Raw genomic sequence first — 21,561 nt, 5'->3', positions numbered from 1 at the left:
GTCAACAGAGGTAACCAAATGACTGGACCAGTCAGAGCTCTGGCGGGATCTAGTTTGCCTGTCTGCTCAGGGGATATTGTGAGGAGGGTCTCTTTTCCAGGGATATGAAAACGAAACACAGTAAAAGTTCAGTGACCCAGGGACAACATTCTGGGGGAAGTCAGGGGAAGATGGTCGTGGCAAATGCTTCAGATAAATCATCATGGGCACCGTGGTAGGGCAGTCTACAGGCACGTCACTTTGTTGGGGACCAGCAGAAGGGTTCCGCCATGTCTAGTTGACAGAACACCTGAAATTAACCTTCCCTGAGGCTGACTGTAGTTCAGCAGTAGAGCCCTTGCCTAGCATGTGGGATACGCTGGATTTGATCTCTAGCAATGAAGAAATAATTTAAGAAGTTGTGATTCTGCCGGTAGGTGAAATTAACCACACTGAAGAGAAAGAGAAGTCAAGCTTGCTAATCTGAGATTTAGATCCACTGATAACCAGGATCACGGAAATTACCCTTGCATCTGGGGCCACAGTAAGATGAAGAAAAAAAGAGAATTTCAGTGCCTCTTGCAGGGATCCTACAGAGATCAGGTCTATTCATTACAAGCAAGCCAAGCAGTTTGCTTGCCTTCAGCCATCCCCAGTGAGTCTTAGCTCCCAAAGAAAACTCCTAATGGAATCAACACAAGGCCTATAAATCGTAGCACATCTTATGATATTAGCAAAACTTTTTAAAATTCATAAGTGATCAAGTCATAAACTCTCTTGATAAATAAGACCCCACATACCAAGTTCTGAAATACTATGAGACCTGGTAAAAAGAATAAACCTGTTGAATAAATCTGCTATGCAAAAAAAAAAAATTCTCAATGCGATATATAATAGAAGTCTTCTTAAACAAAAACCTGAGAAAACAATAAACCTGCTAAGAGGCTCAATTTACTGCACTCTAGGGCCATATTTCTCACTTGTTTTTGAAGCCGCCAGACAACTCAACCTGTTTAACCTTTGTAGTCCTTTCCCCAGCAACTTCTCCTGCTCTGTTCTCACCCTTGCCATGCCTGGGAATGGAAGGAAGTCCCACAAGACAGTGCAGAATGACATTAAATCACGACCAACCACAGTGTTCATGGGGCAGAGTTTATCTTCTTTCCCAGCCACCCCACCACGTACCTGCGCTCCTGTAAAAATTCCCCGCATATCCTGAGAAGTTTGCCTCCTCCAGCCCGGAATGGATACTGATTTCTCTCAACCTCTGCTGCTCTTCTGGGGAAAAAAAAAAGACAACATAGTAGGAGGCAATGGATATTGGGGAGCAGCTGTAAAGTGGGGTTGTCTGGAAAGAAGGAGCCCTACTAAAAAAAAGAGAGAAGTGGTGCTGAGGCATCCTGTTCACTCTGCCTGAAGCAATCAGGGGCTGGAAAAAGAAGAAACGTGCTTCAGAAAGCAGCCAGTCATTGGGGTCTTTTCCCGGCAGCTGTCATGTGATATTCTTCCTGGGGAGGTGTGAACAAATAAATCGCCACAGGGAAGGAACCAACTACAGACCAAAGTTCAACCTCGTGGGCCAATGACATTTCATGAGGTTATTTACAGAGGTATGGGTGTACTGGCTAGGTTTTATGCCAATTTGACCCAAGCTGAAGTAATTTTATAAGAGGAAATCTCAGTTGAGCAGATGCCCCATTGGTCTATGGGCAAGCCCCTGATACCTTTTTTTTGATTGAAAGTTGATGTGGTTGGTGGTGCCACTTCCGGACAGGTAGTTCTGGGTTCTATAATAAAGCCGGGTTAACAAGTCATGGGTAGGAATCCAGTAAGAAGCACCCCACCACGGACTCTACACCAGCTCCTGCCTTGAGTTTCCGCCCTGACTTCCCTCAGTGATTGACTATAACATGGAAATGCAAGCAAAATAAACCCTTTGCTCCCCATGTTGGTTTTGGTCACAGTGTTTGATGATAGAAATAGAAACCCCAACTAAGACAACGGATGAGTGGAGCAGAAATGACCTGAAAACAGTTGCATTACCAAATCCCAACCCAACATGGAAGACAATTCATGAAACCTGAAATGACATTAAATCACGACCAACAACAGTGTTAATGGGGCAGAGTTTATCTTCTTTCCCAGCCACCCCACCACGTACCTGTGCTCCTGTAAAAATTCCCCAAATATCCTGAGAAGTTTGCCTCCTCCAGCCCGGAATGGATACTGATTTCTCTCAACCTCTGCTGCTCTTCTGGGGAAAAAAAAAAGACAACATAGTAGGAGGCAATGGATATTGGGGAGCAGCTGTAAAGTGGGGTTGTCAGTGCACAGCGTAAAGGCAGCTCAACAGATCTGTGAGTTATCTCTTCTTGGCAGCTCCAGCGTTTTCCAGGCTGCTCAACTGTCTCAAGCTATCTTTCTGCAACCCCCATTGCTCATAAAAGGGAGAGAGGGTTCTACTGTATCTGGTCAGTTTCAGGGACTTCCTGAAACTTTTGAGTTGTTACTTTGTGTCTGTTATTTAGTTGCCCTTTAGCACATCCTGGGCCTTAACCTAAAATGTTCTCAGTAGAATGGATGTTTTACCTCGTTTAGAACAACATGAGTCTCAAGCAATCTCTACGGGATGGAATGTATCACCTGGGAGGGAATTGCTACCCAACAGCCTGTAAGAGAGGACTCAGGTGAGTGATGCAGAAAGACCAACCATGGTCCTCAGCTGAGCTCTCTCCTCCAAAATACATAGGCAAATATTAAGGGAAGGAAGAGAGACACATAAATCTCTGAAAGAGGTACCATTTGAGAATGGCTTTAAAATTGCTTTGTGTACTCACCTTCTTTGCCAACTCCTACATATCAGCTGGGTAAGTATTAACAAACACTTAAAAACCTACACAGGCAACCATGTAGCAGCTGAACTTCACAAGTAGACCCCTTGGGAAGCTACACACTCATTCCAGCAATTTATCCATTGCAGAAGTGATTTCTTGAATTTATCTTTAGAGAGTTTCCTCAAACTAATTTTGCCACCTTTCCTGAACTAATATCCACCATCATTATCATCACCATTACCACCACCACCTCAAAACTAGATTTTGAACATTGTATTCACTTGCTGCGTAGCCAATGTGTTCACCTGTTTTTATCAAGGTCTTCATACTTTCCAAGCCTTGTGGCAGGCTCAGAAGACAGAGAATTTGCTGAGCTAGAGACCCCTATCTTTTATGAGCAAAGAGAAGCTGGGAACAGCACAACATGCTGGATTTATTTCCTTTTTAATCCACCAGCATGTATTAATGGCACAAGCTAAAGCAATTAGCTGTGATATTTTCATACATGCAAATACCATGCCTGGATTATGTCCATGCTCCCTTATACTCTCCCACTCACTCTCCCCTCTCCCTCTTTCTCCCCTGCCACCTCCCCATTCCCCAGCAGTCTCTCTTCAACTTTCAGACCATCTTTTCCTTTAGTTTCCAGTTATGAAAGGAAATATTTGCTATTTGTCTTTCTGCGTCTGGCTTATTTTGCTCTGACTTGCTTGCTCCTTTGTTCTCCTTCTTTTTCTATAAATGACATAATTTTATTCTTCTTTATGACTGAATAATACTGATGTAATGGTGTGTGTGTGTGTGTGTGTGTGTGTGTGTGTGTGTGTGTGTGTTGCTTTTCCTTTTGCTGTAATGAAATCCCTTGATATAAATAGCTGAAGAAAGGAAGGGTGTAGTTTGACCCACAGGTCAAAAGTACAGATGATGATCCTGGGAAAGTCAAGGCAGCAGGTACTTGAAGTAATGGTCACATTGCTCTCCCACAGTCTGGAAGCAGAGTGATGAATTTTCTTACCAGCAGCTTCCTTTTTTTATGTAGTCCAGGACACAAATCCAGGGACTTGTGCTACCATCCATTAGACACTTCCCATATCAATTTAATCAAGATAATCCCTGTGGTCAAGCCCAGGTTTCATTACCTGAATAATCTCTCACAGATGGGTCTGAAGTCTTGTTTTCAAGGTGATTCCAGATCCTGCCAACTTAGCAGCATTGTATATATCCACTGACTTGTTAAAGAACCTTCTAGACCGGTAAAGAACATCTAGCTTGGTAAAATGTCCTGTGGTAAGCATGGGGCACTAATACTGTTTACCAGAATAATGCTTCAAGTATTATGGTAGCATGAAAAATAAATGATTTCTATAGGCTCATGTATTTGACCTTGATCTCTAGTTGGCAGTGCTATTTGGGGAGGCTATGGGGTCACTGGGAGGTGGAATTTTGCTGGAGGAAGTTCATCACTGGGTGTGAACTCTGAGAATTGATAGCCCCACCCACCTCTAGCTCACTCTCTGTGCTTTCTCCCCATAGTTAAGGATGTGATCTCTCTCCTCCTGCTCTGGCCATCTTCTGCCCCGTCTCCCCCACTGTCATGGACTCTCCCTCTGGAGCATAGCCTTAGTGAGTTGTACCGTGATCACCGTTGGTCATGATGCTTTCATCCCAGCCACAAAAATCAGCCAGTGTGGCACACACACCGAGTGGTGTGGATTATGCTTCTAGTTTTAATTTTTTTTTGAGCGATACTCATACTGATTTCCATAGCAGCTGTGCTAACTTACATTCCCACTAACAATGTAGAAGTGTTTACTTTTCTCCAATCCTTGAAAATTTTGGGATTTCTTTACTTTCTTGGATATGCCAAAGATACTATGTCTGGAGGGTTTTCAACTTTCTCCGAAGCAGATGATGATATAAAAAGCAAATCATTTGGGGATAATCTTTCCTTCTTCGGAGCCATGCCTAATTTACAAATGCTTTATTGATGTACAGCTCACACACTTTGAAATTTCACCTTAGGTGTGTCGTTTAGTGAACTTTGGACCCGCCGATTTATGTGGTCTTCATTATCTTAGGTCAGAGCAACTTTGTCCACCAATGGCATATCTACCCGTTATCATTCTTACTCCTCTCTCCCTAATGCATCCTCCCAAACCACAGTCCACTTCCTGGCCTCACGACTGTCAATTCTGGACATTCCATATAAACCAAGTTAGCAGAATCTAGTTTTTTTTGATTGCCTTCCTTTTAACAGCTTTGGATTTTGTAGCTTTATTTTATTTCTTTTGTCATTGTTGTTTTATTAAATTTCATGATATAGACATACTGTATTTGATTTATATTTTTATTAATTTATATTTTGCTATTTCTACATCTGAGCTACAATAAGAATCTGTTGTACACAAGTTTTTGTATAACCTTTGTTTTCAGTGTGTGTGTGTGTGTGTGTGTGTGTGTGTGTGTGTGTGTGTGTGTGTGTGTAGATACCCATGGAGGCCAACAGAAGGCATCCGATACTCAGGAACTGAAGTTTCAGGTGTTTGAGAGCTACCTGATGTGGGTGCTAAGATCACAACCTGGGTCTCTTGAGCAGCAAGCGCACTGAATTACTTGTGCAGCCCACGTTTTTAGTTCATGGTGTCTTTTAATGTTTCTAGTTTGGACGAAGTCTGATACACCCATAGTTTTCCTCCTTTGCCTGTTAACTGTTAGGTGAATAACCATTCCAGCATATTTCCTTAACCATTGTAACTCTGACGTGTATGACTCTCTTCCTTTTAGAATTCCATCTAGTATATGGTGAGAGGTAGGGATCGAGGTTTTATCTGCCTATAAATAGTCAGTCCCATTTGTAGAAATGGCCTCTCGTTCTTGACTACTCTTGGTACTATTGCCGATCACGAGTGGGCTGAGAATAATAAGCATGAGTTTACTTAACTTTTCACCCCACCACATTTGCCTGTGTGTTTAGCTCCACCCTCTTCCTCTCCAAGGCTGTACTGTCTACTAGAACAGTCAGTAAATTGTAGCAGTGTGAAATATGAAGACTCCAACTTGAGTCTTCCCTTTCAAGGATCTGCTCTTTGTGCTAGTTGCTTGCATTTACATATGAGTTATAAAATCAGTTCACTGATCTCAGCAAAAGGCAGTTTGGGTTTGAATTGACCGTGCAGTGAACCATAGATCTAGAAAAGTATGGCCTGATCTGGTGGCAATCTACCTGTGACCATGGGTCACTTTCCATGTATTTAAATTTTCCTTGCTTACTTTTCAATCATGTTTTATAGTTTTCATTAAGCCAACCAGTTGTTTAATAAATTATCCTTTTATTTCTATTGTACTTGAAAGCTATTGATTTTATTTTTCCTAGATCAGAGTGAGTGTGTGGAAATGCAACTTATTTTGTACATGAACTTTAAATCCCGAAGCCTGAACTTAATTTATTCATTCTAACAAGTTTTTATTACATGAAAATTTGTAGAAAATTTTAGCACAAAGGACTTGGCTTTCTCTTTCCAACTGGATAGCTCCAATTTATTTTTCTCTTATTTCAGTTTTATTTAATTTGTATGTGTCTCTGCCTGAGTGTGATTTATATGGTACACGGCATGCCTGCAGGTGCCCTCAGAGTTCAGAAGAGGGCATTCGATCTCTTGGAACTAGAGTTGCAGGTGGTTGTAAGCCACTGTGTGGGTTCTGAGAACCACCCCAGGTCCTCTGGAAGAGAAAAAGGAGTTCTTAACTGCTATGTCATCTTCTGGTATCTACTCTATTTTTCTTATTTACTTTCTCTTTTTTCTAATCTTCCTTACAATGTGGAGAAATAAGGATTTTGAACAACTGTAGCAGATCAATTAATGCCCATTAAGGAGTGTTGGCTTGTGTTTTTTTGTTTGTTCGTTTGTTTGTTCGTTTGTTTGTTCGTTTGTTTGTTTGTTGAAACAAAATCCCACTGTGTAGCCCCAACTGACCAGGAATTGCTTTGCAGATTAGGCTGGCCTTGAACTCACAGACATTTACAGGCCTCTGCCTCTGAAATGTTGGGATTGAAGACTTGCTTGAGCCACTATGCCCAACCTGCACCCACACCACCTTGAACACACCCTAGACTCTGATCTGAGAACACTGGCTTCTGCCAGCCTAATGTATCTCTTACACAGATGCTTCTTTTAGTTTTGATATTGTTTGTTCGTTTGTTTGAGACATGGTCTCTTGTCGTCTTGACTAGTCTTCAACTCACAACGAAACCAAGAAGAAGCCTGAACTCCTGATCCTCCTGCCTTCATCTTCCAAGCACACAACTTTTAAGTTTCTAAGCAGCTCTTTTGTTCCCCACTAGTCCTGCTGCCTTTGACCACTGCATTACTCAGCAATCTCCGAGCGGTGGGTCCAGCCATGACCAAGGACAAGCCTCTTCCCATTGAGGGAGCTACCATTCCAAAACACAATTCTTATGAACAAGGTTTTTAAAAAGCAATATCAGCCCAACAAGCAGAATAGTGACTCTCCTCAGGAATGTGGGCTTAGTGGAACCTTGGCTCTGCACTGTTCCCCCACAGGAGCTGTGTGTTCCCGCACCTGCTGTCTGTGGATTGATGCTTGAAGACCAGCAAATAAGAAGACAGGACTAAGGCACACTCGAGTCTCTCTGCTTCCCTGCCTTCTCCCCAGGACCCATCGTTTTTCTCTCACTGCTGTGGGCGCTTGGTTGGTACCCAGAGTCCTGCTCAGGTTGACATGAACCGTTTTGCCTGCAGTCGCCCTGCATTTCTGGCAGCAGACTTTGAGCAGCTCTGACTACACAGCTGTCTGTCACTCCTCTGACCACCCCTTCCTTCCTCCTCTTCCAAACCAGCCAACCACTCCTCTAATCCGTTTGTTCTCTGTGTATGGGTAAGGCAGGCCCTGCACAGCCTCCTGGATGAAGGAAACTGGAAACGTCCATGCAGCAGCTCCCAACAACACTGAATCAAAACCCTCGACTCCAACTGAAAACCAAAGTAAGCACGTGTGATCAGTTGCCATTCAACTAAAATACAGTCTTGATGAAGTTACATAGGTGAGAAATGCCTTTTTTTTTCTTTTTTGAAGCAAAGGTATGATGTCATCAAGTGATGTAGATCCCCACAGGACATTTTGGTCTCTGACTCCAAGGCTGAAATCCATAGAAAGCAAGCATTCAAATGTAATGCTGAAATTATCAGGGGCAGTTAACTGCAATCACATTTTGATAAGACTTCAAAGCAATCAGGAGTGACTCAGACCCCACCTAGGACACCTGGGCCTCCTGCGTGCCCCTCATGGTCAGCACGAGCAGCGCCCATTTTCCGTTCGTTCTTCTTTTCCCTCCCAACAGTCGCTGGCCTCCACTTAGATGGCACGGATCCCTTCCTTCCCAGCCATTTTTTCTGAACATAAGCAGGCTGCGTTGAAAACTCCCCAGATCATCCGTCTTCATTTGAGGACTGGGTTAAAAAACAAAATTAATGATTGCTATCAGCGAGACGACGAGCGGCATCTTTGGTGAAAAGTAGATCTGCCACAATTGTCCAAGGCTGACATCTTTCACCAGCTGGAAATGGCTGGATGTACTTGTAAACATTATTAAAAATAATAACTTAATGTTTCCTTCCTGTGACTCGCTAGCATTAGCAAGGTAGTTCCAATTAGTATTTCCTCTGAGCGAGGGAGGCTTTTTTTTTTACTTCGTTTCATTTAAAGGGGGATTTGTTCTCTAATTTTTCTCTTCTGCCGTTGTCAATAATAGAACAGAGCCGAACGGGGGCTACCTTCCTCCCATCACTTACGCCTTGCGAAGCCAGAGCAAAGGAATACGCATCTTTGATTTTATTTGTTTTAGCTGCGCTGGTTCCGAGGGGGGAGAAGACACATTTACATCCCCGCGGTCGCAATGGGATTGTGCGGAGTTTTAAGATACAAGTAAATCACAAGGAGGGACTAAATCATTTTGTAGGATTTTGAGAGTGAAGGCAAATCATTCAATGATAAATTAATACGGCTGGCTTAGAATGGCGTGCTTTTCCACGGGAGACCCAGCTCCGAGTCCCTGCAAAGGGAAGAAAGGAAGGGAAGAAAGGGAGCATGGAAGAGTAGGTGCCACCGCCGCCCAGGTGCTCCGCAGATTGGCCTCCCCTCCAGTTCTAACGAGAACCCCTTTAGCAGCTTCATCGCACTTTATTACAGTCAAAAAATATGCTTCTAAATGCTAAGCGGCTGAGGCGCGCATTAGTCCAAATGCGAAGCTGCAAAATGTGCTTGGCAGCCTCAGTGTATGAGCTGCTTCCGATTCCAACATGAACTTGGTGAATATTCCGATTGATTATGAAGGGCGAACCAGGTGTCATTTGCTCACGTGAACACGTGACTTGCACATGCCGCCTGAGCTCACTCCCTTGTTTATCGTCGACTCCAGAAAGCCTCCCAGAGCCATAGGTGCTGGCACAGGCTGCTCACCAACGCGCAGTTCCTGTCTCAGCCGGTGCGAATGACTGTCTAGGGAGAACCGACATCCGGGGGGCTCTTTAGTCTCAGCCGAGAGCAAATCATATGTAGAAAATAAATAGAAGGCGTCGTTTACATCAGTTAAGTCCAAAGGTCCAGTGGAAAGGACCAAGCAAAATCTGATTGCTTTCTTTTAAAGCGCTTTTGCTGGGGAACATGCTTCATGGGCTCCAGTGCAGGTTAAAGTTCAGGCAGAGCAGAGGAGGCCGGGACCTGACAGTGTTCGTAGGTCCTGTGAGACGCTACAGTCTGTTTGTGCTCTGAAACACGATAGTGTTTGAGGTGCCAGGAATTGATAAGGATCAGAGGAAGCAAGCAGGGGCGGAGCAATGATGCTACCAAATAAGAAAGGAACTTTTTGGTGGGGCGAAAGGAGGAGTCCAGTACATGTCTCTTAGGGGCTAAGAAAGCAAAGACGTCTACAGTAGGGGCCTGTTTGCAGGAAGGCATGTGACCACCACCCCGGAAGACTCTCTCCAGTGCATAACCGTTCCGGTGCATGGTAAACATCCAGGCTTCTGGCACACTCTCTGCTCGACTCAACAACAACCTGGCCAATGACCACCTTAAGGAGTGGCCAGTGCTGGCATCTGCCAGGTCACGTGAATAGGCTAGTCCAGGATGAGGGAAGTGAGGAGAGGCTCTGCTTCTTCATTTGTGACATCATTCAGACATCCCACCAGGGTCTGACTCTGAATTGCAAGTTCATAGTTTGAACCATTCATTGACATGAAACCCACAGGGCACAGATAGTAGCAAAATGAATGCTAAAGAAAGCTATGGGGGACAGAAAGGAACTGGAGAGGGGCGGATGGCCTCTTCTAGAAAAAAATGGAGAGAATTCAAGAGAAACAACAGCAGAAGAAGGGTAGGGAAGGGTGAGGACACAGAAGCAGCCATATTAGAGGAAGAATAAGAACACAGGCAGGCTTGTCTGGTTTTGGACCATGTAGTAGGTTCGTGAGAAGGGATACTTAGAAACTTTGCCTGCTTGTCCTCTTTGTCTCAGAGCAAGGGAGTCTCCCAGTAAAGACTGCAATAGAGTTGGACTTGGAGTTTCATTGTCGACTCTCAGGACCCATCGCTGGTTTCCCAAAACTCAAACCAACCTCAACCCTAAACATTTGGAAAGTGATAGGAATTTAGAAACATGCAAAAAAGCAACCATGCTCCTTAGAGGGTTCAAAAGACCTGGGTGGGGGGGCATGTTGGGAGGCAGCTCTCTCCTCTGTTACCGAAATGCCTGGCATAAATGTCTGAAGGATGGGTGGGTTTATTTTGGTTCATAGCATCAGAGGTTTTGGTCTATCCAGGTGTGGTAGGGCATCTCACATTGTGGCATCCAGGAAGCAAAGAAAGGCCATGCCTGAGTTCTTGGTTCCCCTTACTTTCCAAGTCCTCACTTTAAGGGATGTATGGCACCACCCACATTCATTGAGAGTCCTTCTCCTTTATTTCTCTCTGGAAACACACTGAAGGAGGATACACCAGGCTTTATGATGTGAGCAAGATACATGACGAGAACAGCTCACAGGAGGAAGAGTTTCATCGTGGCTCACGATGTCAGAAAGCCACGATCGTGATCTGCCGTGGTGGGAAAGGTCTCCTAAAGACGACACTGCTCCAGCTGAGGAGCAGCTACTCCAAAGATGAGCCTGTTGTGGGTGGTGCAGATTCCATGCACTACAGAGACACACCTAGACGTGTGTCTTACTGTCCTACATACTCGTCAATCTAGTCAAGTCAACAATCTAGATTTGCCCTCGTGCCGTCTTTTTGAGCATCCCAAGCATGCCTGACTTGCTTATGACATACCATCCATGAACCAGCCAAGTTCTATCAAGTCAGCCACTGAGTAAAGCCCAAGGCAGGATATCACCAACAGTTTCGTAGACTAAATTGGGATTTTTTTTTTCCGTTTCCCCAAAATTAATACAATCCATTGTTTTCAGAAGGAAAAAAAAACTACTGTTTTCCAAATCAGATTTGATCCCCAATCAGAATTGGTTCAACACAGGCTGTCTGTCAGGCAGACCCAGAGCTAAAGAACACTGCCCTGTTCTGTGCACAGAGGAAAGGAAGTGGCAAGCAAGGTCTAGAAACTCAAAGTTCCAGGCGACAGAGGGAAGAGGCTGCACCCGCCCAAGAGCGGCCTGCTGTGCCTGCTGATTTGTTAGGTCTTTCCGTGTTTGTTGTGTGACAAGTTGGACTTTGGTACAAGGTCAGCTCTTGAATCTTGATTATGGTTTTTTTCCCCTTGAGCCAAGAGACATTGATCTGTACATCTGGTTTACCTTGTTTTCTTAGCCATTTGTGACACAGTACAACAGTTCCCATCGAAAAAGGTGTCATGTAAATAAATTACAACTTAGGACGTATACGTTAAATAATTTTATAAATGAACTTTAAAAATGAAGGAATAAAAAAAAATGCCAGGCCCGGCTTGTGGAGCCACAGTGATTATTCTGATCATGTTGTCATGTGTAATGAAGCACAGGCCCGTCATTAATCAAAAGAACCAATCAGATAACTAATTTAGGCAATATTCTTTACAACAGGACATGTCGGTCAGTAAAAATGCATTAAAATCGCGAGAGATCAATAGCCGCCACTGGAGGCTGTGTTTACAAACCAGCCTTAAAGTTTAAGGCATTAAATTCCCAGTCATTTGGGGTATCTGTTTGGTAAAGATAAAGGAAAACTTTAGAGAAATGAAAGGGTTTTTTTTTTGTAGTTAATAGTAGGGTGATAATGTGGACTGGAATAAATGGACAGAATGTGGCATTATTTTGTGATGAATGGTGAAAAGGTCCCCAGCCTCCTTTAAAAGAACTATCAAGGCTCACAATGTTTTTTAAAAAGAAAGATCATAGAATGAACGTGATGTATAAATTTGTCCAAAGATGGTGACAAGAGCCATGCAAGGTCCTGGTGGTTTAAAGACAATTTGTGTTTAAGCAGCTATAGCCCGAGAGCCATGGTCAGTCAGAGCTGGCACGAGGCAAGTAATTCTGTTTCTGCCACACCTACAACTGAAGTAGCCATTTCTCCCAGAGACGGTCCAGCCTCCCCGCAGCATGCCCCTAGGCCAGAGTGCCAGCAACGTTGCCATAAATGGGAAGCTCTGAGTGATCCTTCCTTCCCTAGAAAAGAATCCTGTCCACAGGAAACACCCACTGTGGATGCTGCGAAGTTCAGGGTTCACTGGGGAAACACTTCTCTAGCTAGACATCTTGACACAGGTCTATTACAATCCCATCTACCCCGCAGGCTGAGGCAGGTGGATCACAAGCTTGAGTTCAAGGCCCGTTTGAACAGCTGAGGGGTTCAAAGCCAGTCTGGACAACTTAGAGAGACCCTATCTCAACAGGAAAGGTGAAGTGGGGCCTGGGGTGTGCGTGCATCTAGTGAGGGAGAGAGAGAGACAGAGACAGAGAGAGAGAGAGAGAGAGAGAGAGACAGAGAGAGAGAGAGAGAGAGAGAGAGACAGAGAGAGAGAGAGAGAGAGAGAGAGACAGACAGAGAGAGAGAGAGAGAGAGAGAGAGACAGACAGAGAGAGAGAGAGAGAGAGCCTTACTAGAGTCTCCAGGTCCTTGTTGTCTTTAGTTTATGTGTCAAAGTACAGCAGAGCTGAGAGCAGGCATATGGCAGAGCCGTTGTCCCCCAATGGGAGTCTTTGGCAACAACTGACGTGTACTGTGTCCCACACTCTCCTAACGGCAGGTAACCCCAGGATAGAGGCATGCGGCACTGCTTTGAACACACCAACACTTATTCAGTACCTACTATGTGCCAACGGGTCTCACCATCCCAATCTAAAACCCAGAAAGAGGGGCAAAGAAGCCATGGCTTAACCAATCAGTGGCAGACAGAATGTGGCAGCTCCCAAATAGAAGGCAGAATAAGAAGTAAGAATGTGAAGAAGGAGACAGTGAATGGGGTCAGGGAGAGAGGAGGGACATTCTCCCACCCTCCATCCCCTCCTGCTGCTGCTTCAATTTTCTGCCCATTTGTGTGCAGACTTATATAATCGGAAAGCAAGCTGTCTGTACTTATATTGTGTTTCTTCTCCTCTCGTTTGTGACTTTTGTACTCTGAAGTGCAATGAACGACACTGGAGGTCATCCTGTCAACAAAGCCAGACACAGAAGAACGGACCGCACATATTTCCTCTCAAATGCAGACTCTAGATGGTGTATATGTATGTGGTGTGTGTAAGGGGCACAGCATGTATGTAAGCCATGTACATTGTGAACATAAACAGAGAACTAAGTGAGGAGAGGAAGGGATCTGCCTTGGTTACATATCTGCTGCCGTGCTAAGACACCATGGCTAAGACAAGTAAGAGAAGAAACATTTAACATGGGCTCTCGGTTCCAGAGGGTTAGAGTCCATGACCGTCATGGCAGGGAGCACAGCAGGCAGGCAGGCATAATGCTGGAGCAGTGGCTGAGAGCCTACATCTGATCCAATGCAGGTGGCAGAGAGAGAGAGAGAGAGAGAGAGAGAGAGAGAGGGAGAGAGCGCTATAACTGGAAACGGTGTGCTCTTTTGAAACCTCAAAGCCTGCCCCCAGTGACACAACTCCTCCAATGAAACCCAAACAGTTCTACCAATGGGGGACCCAGTGATCAAATATATGAGTGTATGGGGCCATCCTTATTCACGTCACAACAAGGCCTAAAACAGGAGCGAGGAAAAGAAAAGAGAGAAATGAGGAAAGGCAGACACTGTATGTATTCTTTTATAAGTAGGACTTAAATTTTGCATCTCTCACTCTCTCTCAGTGGGCAAGACACAATAATGTAACTAAGTTTGAAGATATTTAGTAAACCAATTATTTTGTCCAATGAATAGTTTTCAGTTTTCTTTTTCCAAAAGTGGGGTTGGGGTCCCAGAACACTGGCCAGGCAGCTCGGGTCAGGTCTCTGTGATTGCCCACCCTCCAGGCGAGGCTGATAGCTTAAATAAACATCTCCTGTCTCAGCACAGGTCAGGGGTCATACGATGGGCTCACCTGTTGAGTGAACTCCCTAGACAGGAAGACAGCAGAACCTCGATCTCTAGGATGTAAGCCCTATTCCCAGGAGCCCTTATTCTGAAATGAGATTTAAAGCTATACAGGACGGAATAAAGGTTGAGTTAGATTTTTTTTATTCCTCCCAGAATGCACAATCTAGATAATTGACTTAGTTTTAAGAATCATGATTATGTTTTCTCGGGGAAATGTGATAAGACAATTCCTTTCGAATGATGGGAGTGAAGTTTGAGAAAAACAATCTGACAATCACACCAAGCTGACTAGAAATACGAAACATCATGCGCCACCAGGAGACTTCTGCAAATGCTTTTGTGAGGAGAATCGTTAATAATTGGCAAGCTATTCGAAACGTGTGAAAGCGTGGGCTGGAAGCCCACCCAAGGCACACAGAGTCCCATCTCTAGACAGGCAGAAGTCATTTATTAATAAAGCTATTGACATGTTTTAATATTTATAGTTATTTACCTTGCAAAGGAACTGCACCTGGAAGTAGAGAGAACGGAGCAGTGGAGACAGGGAGTGTTTACCAAGGCTAACAACCTCCCAGGGAGGATGGGCAAAGAAGGCCAAGGCTGATGAGGACTTCCCCGGAATGCCGGTGAAGGAGACGTCTGCACAGAGCTTCCTGCTAGAACCCCATCCATTCCTCCAAGCCACTACCTGCTGTCAACTCACTGATGAAGGGAGCCAGTGAAGACCCCTGTGAGCAGCTGCCCCAGGGGCTCACCTTCAGGATTGGGTAAAACCATTATGATGTGAAGAGTCTTTGATTTCTTCTCTTGTCTGATCCATGCCTACCTTCTTCAAAGATCATTGTCTTCAGGGATACAGAGGGATGCAGAGCCTGAAATGACCAACAGCTTAGGCTTGAGACAAGCCCTGTAAAGGGGGAGCACCCCACAGAAGGAGTGGGTAGCAGAGAGCACTAATAACTTTCAGAAGCAGGAAGGACATGGTTGGCAGGAGATGGCCTGCGACACTCACCAGGAGTTCACTCCGTCACCTTAGGCTAAGTTTTACTATAGCACTCCATCAGTGCTGTGATAAAACACCACGCCTAAGGCAGCTTATAGAAGAAACAGATTATTTGGCCTTATGGTCCCAAAGAGTTGAAATCTCTGTTGGGCTATAGAAGTGAGAAGCATCAGGAACTGGATGCTGGGAGCAGACGCTGGGGACACGCCACAAGCACCAAATAGGAAGAAAGGAAGCTCGAGCCCTCCAGTGACATACCTCTTCCAACAAGGCCACACCTCTTGTTCCTCTCCAAACAATACCACCCCACTGAAGACCACCTACCGAAGTGGGAGACGATGTCACCCAAACCACCACAAGAAGCAAAATGAATAAACAACTGAAATAATGAAAAACAACAGAAATAACTGTCTTGCTCTTAACCCCCCAGTCTGTAGCAATGTTGGAGTGGCTGCTGGTATTCACTGAGAACCCTGGCTGATAGACACTTTATCTCTGTGTCTTTCTCCATGAGGATCCTGGCGCTAGGCAAGCAGATCTGAGAGGATTTGTAATGTTTGAATGTGTAAAGCCACTCAGCCGCATATAAATTCAGACAGGGACAAGACTTCACTTCCCCATCAGCCCAGCCAGGGAGAATAAGGGATAATCTCCCTGTTGGAGAAATGTCAGGGATGATTCCCATCAATAAAGAAGCTGTGTCTCTCTTTCATCCCATCTCTTAACCTGAACTATTTTGCTTGGGTATAAAGGAGAACAGCATTATCCTTTGCCAGGACTTTGTGGAGCTGTGCTAGGGAGCAGGGAAGCTTTGCTATAGACTGGCAAAATCTCTTTCTGGGAAAGGTAATGAAGAGCTTGGCCAACATCCCAAGGCTGTTGACTCAAAAGACTACTAATCTCTCAGCAAGGATGACTTTTGTGATATGGTGACAACTAACCTTGAGTATTCTAATATAGTAGGGTAGTGTGCAGAGATGCAGGCCCAGTTACATGGCACTTGTCACACAGCCTTTAATAGTCCATTACGCTATCTCATTAAAAAAAATCTATAGCAGCATTCAGCTGTGCTTACTCCACCCCACATTGTGTTCCTGTGGAATCAAAATTTTACAAATAGATAACATAAAGAGCCAAAAGTTTGAAGGCAATCCAATATGAACCCAAGAACTGAGACAGAAGGAAAGTGTACAAGACAGCCAGAGGACTGTGACATAAACAGAGAAAAGGGATGGGGTAAGAGACACATCTAAGACCCATCACAAGGCAGGCAAGTAGGTCCTGTTGATTAGGAGAAGAATATGCCGAGCTTGGAGCTGTAGACACAGGAAGTATGTTTGGAAGCATTGATGCACCATAAAAAGTGCAGAAGAAGTGGCCACTCTACCATAAAGTGTGGACGAAAAGAAAGACTCATATATCAGGCTGAGTAGTCATATAGAATGTCAGGTTCAACTACGGTCCAGGGAAAAATCAGAGTGACGAGGATGACTGGGAGCCACTAGTTGAAGCCTGTAGAGACAAGACAAGCAGGACGTGGGGGGAAAGAAAGTAATACATGGGTAATGAGCAATGCACCATTTGTGACACGGCTATCACTGAGACACGATTTATTTGCATTTTACAATCCATGGGATGGAATTTCCTGGAAGTCATGGTGGTGATCCCAATACCCATCTCCCCAAACTGGCATGTGCAGAGTATGAAAGAACTCAGAGATGGCACTGAAAGGTTTAGAGTGCAATAGTATGTTCTAGAAGGGTTCTGGCTTTGCTCCTTGGGAATAAACCTAAAAGACAAACTGGTCTGTGGTAAGGAAAACTTGAAAGTCACTTGCTGATGACTTTTTACATCTGTTGACTGCCTGGTTGATTGGGGCGATGAAGAGCCTAGAGAAGCCAAGTACACAGAGTTCCTGGGAAAGTTCTGAAGGCAATGCATAAGCATTTGTGTTGAGATTATTTATGTGGAAGTGAGTTTTTGTGCTCTTGGCCTGACTTCGAACCTTTTAGGGGGCTGAAAGCAGAAGAAAATTAAAGGCAGGTGACCTTCCTGCCATCTATGCAAACAGGAGACCTTTGTGAAACATGGGCACGCAAGACTTATGTCATGTGCCTGGAATGTGGTAAGAAAGAACAGACTTTATTAAACAAGGTTTGAATGGCAAAGCAGACTGATTGGCAGCATGGAACTGTCTGAAGTCTAAGGAGAGTTCACCCCTAGCACTCCTCTTGCAAGAACATCTGGAAAGACCACGAAGCCTCTTTTGGGGTAAGAAGCAGAGGCGTTATCACGTTGTATTCTTCATTCATGCTCAGCCATCCACCACATGGACTGAAACTAGAAAGGACCAGGAGGCCTGACTTCCTCAAATTCTCCTCCTCTCAGTGCTAGGAGGGAGGACCAGGGCTGTTCTCCAGCCCTGTAATCTTCAGAGCACAAAGCATGGAGACCTGATATGACCTTGGCTGAAGTGTCCCCTTCTGTACAAAATAAGCAGCCAGAAATGTCCAAGCCAAGTCCTTCACATTGGCGAGAATCCTCAAGGCATGGGATCTCATCTTCATGTATCTAAATTCATTTATTTTAATAGGAACAAGAAATCTAACCATGTCACAGGACATAATCATCTTAGGTGAATACTGATTATTACAGAAAGGTTAAGAAATACATCCCAGGGGTAACCTTCCATGAGTTCCTTTTTGGGAGCCTGTGGATAGAAAGTCACTGGCCTTAGAACTGGGGTGTGTCTCCTCACCTTGCTACATTCCATCTGCCCCTTAAATCCAATTTCTAAAGCCATGCCCACCCACCCCAGTCTCTTCTGAACTCATGTATATGGTTTTCTCTCTCCCTGGCAGTCCTATTTAAGAGGCTTTGAAATCCCTTTGTTTTTTGTCATGTTACAGAGTTTCCATGAAGGTACCTGTGATCCAGCAACCAGCACCTCCATGTCCAGCTCCCAAGCCCTGCTCTTCACCCTGGGCCCTGACCCAACTAAGGCATTCAATAAGTATTCCTTTTTATTGGCCTCTTGGCCAAAATAACAAGCCAACGTTAGAGAAAATGGCAAAGGAGTTAGTGTACTCTTGCTGGCAGTAGTGCTGAACCCAGGTCAGCCGTCATGCCAGCAGAAAGCAATAGATGTCTGACATGCCCTGAGTACTGTGTTCCTGGTTAACTCAAAGAGGGAAAGTTAAGAACAATGGCATCACAGGCTGAAGAAATGGCTCAGTGGTTAAGAGCACTGGCTGCTCTCCCAGAGGACTAGGGTTCAATTTCCAGAACCCATATGGCAGCATAGAACTGTCTAACTCCAATTACAGAGAATCTTATTCCCTCTTCAAACCTCTGGGCACCACACACACACACACACACACACACACACACAGTGCACAGACATACATGCAGGTCAAACATCTATACACATAAAACAAATTTTAAAAAAATGTTGACAAGATAGGTTAAAGCCTTTGTTTTCTAAGAAATATGTTTCATCTGCCTGCATGATCTCAAAAAAGAAAAAGAGCTTTTAAAACCTACCACCTGAGTCAGATCTGGAGTCATGCGTTTTGCTATAGATGGCACAAACCAAAGCAATGTGCATCTTCCTTGTTTTTAACCAGACATCGCTCATTTGCATTTTTCTCAAAGAATAGAGGAGCTTGTTTTTATTAGATGCGGTTCAATTATTTTTTTTCTGCTCCATTTAAAGAAATAGTTCATTCAAACCCAACCAGGACTTCTTTGGCCTGTTTACAACATCTTTTATACCCAGCTAAGCAGTCTCTATAGCCTCTGGCAATATTCCTGCTCCAAAAGCAGGGCTGAGGACAGATGCTAACTTCTAGGAGTCAGGATGCTGCTGGGTTCTTTGTTGATTAGTACGCTGCATAATTTAATATGACAGCCTGGAGGTTCCTGGCCTCAAACCATCTCTAATGGGGGAAGTTGCCTTGCTTTTCTTGAAAGACATTCCTCTGCAGAAATTCCACATACTGGAAGTACCTTCATTAACCCCATAATTCCTTCAACATGCCTCATCTCAGGAGCAGAGAGTTAATGAAGTCCTAGGTTGGTAGCCGGGAACTGAGACATACATGGACTCATTACCCACTCTTGTATCTTCTCAAAACTCAAAGTTGAGCTCCGTGAAATGGATGACACTGGGCAAGTAAGAAGTAACCTCTGTTCTTATGGGTGAGACCATGCTCAGAATATAAACCACAAGCTGCAGGACCAGAACAGAACTACATCTAGTCAAGGTACTCTATTTCAATGATAAAAATGTGCTTTATCAAATCCACGGCACTCTCTATGAGTACCCTGTCTCCAAAGGCCAAGAGTAGAGAAGACACCATCATCTTAGAAAAAAGCCTGTGTCCATAGCTTTGTAGTACAACAATCAAAACACCCTCCAAATGCTACAGCCCCACCACAGAACACTGGCTTCAGGCTAGGCATCCTGGTTGGGGACTCAAGTCAAGGACCTGGAACAGAGCTATGGCTTTGCACCTCTGCAGCAACCTGGAGGAGTCTGCCTCACCTGAACAAAATGAAACCCAGAGGATGATTGGCTTCCTAAGAGCAGCCATCCCATCTCACCAGACATCCCTGTTTAAAGCACAAAAGATAGACTCCTTTTGAAGCACGCGGCAGGTGCCACACAGTTAGCCATGCGTTTATTTATCTGGAAATGCTAAAGAGGAAGAAAAGAAAAAGCTGGTATTACTGGGATTGATGCTCAGCGGAGGGGTGAGACACTCAAGATGGAAGGCTGTGTTTGCTGCTTGATACTGGATTTCAAAGCGGCCATCTTCCCGGTTCTTGGCTGGTGTCTCGGCATTTTTTTTTTCTTGCTGGGAGTGTTTTTCTTCTGTATTTCAGTCTTTTCTACCACCGAGCACCCAGTCTCCCTCAGTCAGGACCAAGTGGGTCCTGCAACACCTGGGTTTTCCTGGGGAGCCTGGTGGAAGCCTCCAGTCCCTCTCCTCCTCACCCAGTGACTTGTGAGAAGCCAGCTCACTTCTTCTTTGAATCCAAGAGTAATAAAATACCTAATTAGTAAAGTGAAGCTGCATTATTTTTATCCATCTATACATTTCTAATTAAAATTATGCCATTCTTAAAAATTACAGCAGAATACACCCAAGCTTTTCATTCTGTATGCAAAGCATTTGAAAGGCTGCAGCCCCCGTGAGCTGGTGATTTTAAAAAGAATGGTAAGCCAACAAAAGGGTGGTGGGGGAAGCGAAGCTATAAGTAATTCCTTTTAAGAAAATGTATAAGATGCACTAATTTGAAAGAAAAGCAATTTTGAAATATAAAAGGAAATCTAGAAAACTGAAGCTCTCGGCCCTTTTATTGCATGGTGTTGCCAATAATATTGCACAAGTGATTACAGATTCTTTCTGCAGTCACACAAACCAATAGAAAGTGAACTTAACTGTGCCCAGTCCCCTGCACCTACCCCATCTCCAGGAGGGGGGGAGGGAGTCTCATTGTGAGTGAGATTCCAATCCCATCATTGTTAAAGAGGAATTATAGAAGAGTGCTGGCCTCTGTAAAATGGGTCACATCATAAAGAATTTGGAGGTGCCTTAGCCATGTGTCTCAGCAGCAAAGGGACCAAAGACCCAGATGAACCCCGTGATCTCCTGGACGTCACTACCTCCAAACCACTCATGGTTTATTCAGTATTCAAATTCGCTCTGGCTCTTAGCCCCAAAGTCCACCTCTGCCACACACACACATACACACCACACCACACCACACACACATACCACACCACACACACACATACACACACACACCACACCACAAACACCACACCACACACACCACACCACACACACCACACCACACACACCACACACACACACACCACACCACACACACCAAACACACACACACACACACCACACCACACACACACCACACACACACCACACACACACCACACACGCACCACACACCACACACACACACACCACACACACACCACACACACACCACACACGCACCACACACGCACCACACACCACACACACACACACCACACACACACCACACACACACCACACACACACCACACACGCACCACACACCACACACACACACACCACACACACACCACACCACACACACATACACACATATCACACCACACACACCACACCACACACACCACACCACACACACCACAC

Source organism: Microtus pennsylvanicus, chromosome 1 (genome assembly GCF_037038515.1).
Source record: "Microtus pennsylvanicus isolate mMicPen1 chromosome 1, mMicPen1.hap1, whole genome shotgun sequence".
NCBI lineage: Eukaryota > Metazoa > Chordata > Mammalia > Rodentia > Cricetidae > Microtus > Microtus pennsylvanicus.
The sequence above is the reverse complement of the archived record's forward strand: the minus strand, read 5'-3'. Positions refer to the sequence as shown.